The following is a 2,563-nucleotide window of genomic DNA, read 5'->3' as shown; positions in this document are numbered from 1 at the left end:
TGTATTAGCCAGACTGTAAACGTCTAAGGTTACACATAGTTTTGTGTGTTGGTCCGTTATAATATTTCCAGAATGCAATGTTGTGAGTTTCTGAGCCAAGCGCACAGCATCTATAGATAGTATGCGCTTGGCTAAGAAGCTCATAACATTGTCATCCGGAAGGACAACGGACCAACACACAAAACTGTGTGTATCCATGAACGTTTATAGTCGGGTTAATACAGTTCAGTGAGCATTACTCATAAACGCGGATGGCAAAAACAATAACAAAGACCTGAGTGACGTCATCTTCGAACTATCTATAAACGTTTAAGGTTACACGCACATAGTTTTGTGTGTTGGTCCGTTTTACTTCCGGATGGCAATGTTGTGAGTTTCTTAGCCAAGCGCACAGTATTTATATATAGTATGCGCTTGGCTAAGAAGCTCATACCATTTCCATCCGGAAATATAACGGATCAACACACAAATCTGTGTGTAACCATGAACGTTTATAGTCTGGTTAATACAGTTTAGTGAGAATTACTCATAAACGCGGATGGCAAAAAAAAAACAATAACAAAGAGCTGAGTGACGTCAACTTCGTTCTATCTATAACATTTTTTTTTTCATCGGCAATTAATGTTATAATTAATTTTAGGGGTTGAGGCACATAAATTGTAAATTAAAATCTTGAAACTTGTCGTACTTTGACTGCAGATATGCCATTTGTTAAAATATTCTTAAAAACCTGACATTTTTTTTCTCGTAAAGTAGACCCTGCCTTCACATGAAAAAATTTCCTGCAAAGCGTTCTCTTCATCAAATGGTGTACTTAACTGTTGCTTTTGAACAACAAATGCTTTCATATTGTAAAACCAATAGATAGAACGAAGTTGACGTCACTCAGGTCTTTGTTATTGTCTTTTGACATCCACGTTTATGAGTAATTCTCATTAAACTCAATTATAGATATTATGCTCCGGAAGTATAACAGACCAACACACAAAACTATGTGTAACCTTGAACATTTATAGTCTTTTTAATACAGTTTAGTGAGAATTACTCATAACCGCGGATGGCAAAAAGCAATAACGAAAACCTGAATGATGATAACTTCATACTATCTATAAACGACCAAGATTGCACATAGTTTTGTGTGTTGGTCCGTTATACTTCCGGATGGCAATGTTGTGAGCTTCTTTGCCAAGCGCATACTCTCTATACCGAACAAGGTCAGCCGGGAAATTTCAAAAAGCCAGTTTTCCGGCTTAGCTGGAAAAGTGACATCCCTGAGTCTGGATCAAATATCTGAAAAGTTGTGTTTGCAGCAGTGCCATACGATGCAGTTTGTTTGTGTTTGTGTTCAAGGGTTTTATGGCGTTTGCAACACATGGAGGTTTTATCAGCGCCAGTAAAAATGAGGAAATGGGAAAGTAAAAAAAAAATATATAGATTTACATTTGAAAGCACTTAATAAAAAGTAAGACAAAGGGATTTGTTCGAATAGGGAACACATGTAGATTCACTTAAAAGTCTCATCCAGATACTAGCACAGATTTCCACTAAGAGGAAAGCACTCAAATGCTTACATTATACATTAAAACAACAAATATAACAATGCATAACAGAGGGATGGTTTACAAAGGGGAAAAAATAGCATCTCCCAAAACTGTAACTATACATTTGATTGTTTCACTCTGAGCCACGGACTCCAACGAGGGAAAAGACAAAACCAAGTACCTAATCTCACTCCAAAGAGAGAACGCAAGATGGAAAACAGATATATGGGTATAGAAGAATTTTTATTCTCTATTGTCTTCTGGCACTTTTCTACTCACTTCATATCTTGTTGTTACCAACATAAGTGCCTGCTCCACTCACTTTTCTGAATTAAAAATTCACCCCATATACCGGAGCATACTCAATGTCTCAATTATTTCTATGTTATATGTTTGTGTTGAGAATATTGGCTATTAAGCTTAATTTCTGGCCGACTAACTTGGCGGAGGTTGTGTGTGTTGGACCCGCGATCTCCAGTGGTCGGTACGAGAGAGCTCTAGTAATGACCTGAGTTAGATACGATTTTTTGGGGGATCGTGGATAGCTCATACGGTAGAGTCACGCTCTCACCGGCCAGGCGGAGTTGTCGTACCAATAAGGTCGCGGGTTCAAACCCCACCACCGCCGCGAAAATGTTTTATTCTCTATTGTCTTCTGGCACTTTTCTACTCACTTCATCTCTTGTTGAAGACACAGTAAGTAACCTCCAAGTCCACTGTGGCAGGTCATAAAACCGTACCCAGCAGGCAATGCAGAAAAACTAATTTTCTGGATTAATAATTCCCCCCCCCCCTCTCCCAACTCCCACCCTCAGGTAGGGAATCCGGCCAGGGCCAGTTCAAAATTTAGTAATCCCATCCCAAGACAAAGACAGAAAGCGTGTTGGAAAACAGATGATGGGGAATAGAAGACACAGAAACTGCCTCCCTGCCCACTATGGGAGGTCAGGAACCAAATCCAGAAGGAGGGGATTCCATACACCCTTTAAAACATCGATTTATAAAACCTTAAACACTGAACA

The sequence above is a fragment of the Berghia stephanieae genome, chromosome 11, assembly GCF_034508935.2.
Source record: "Berghia stephanieae isolate SIO BIC M18660-M18661 chromosome 11, UCSD_Bste_1.3, whole genome shotgun sequence".
NCBI classification, from domain to species: domain Eukaryota; kingdom Metazoa; phylum Mollusca; class Gastropoda; order Nudibranchia; family Aeolidiidae; genus Berghia; species Berghia stephanieae.
Note: the sequence above shows the minus strand (reverse complement) of the source record.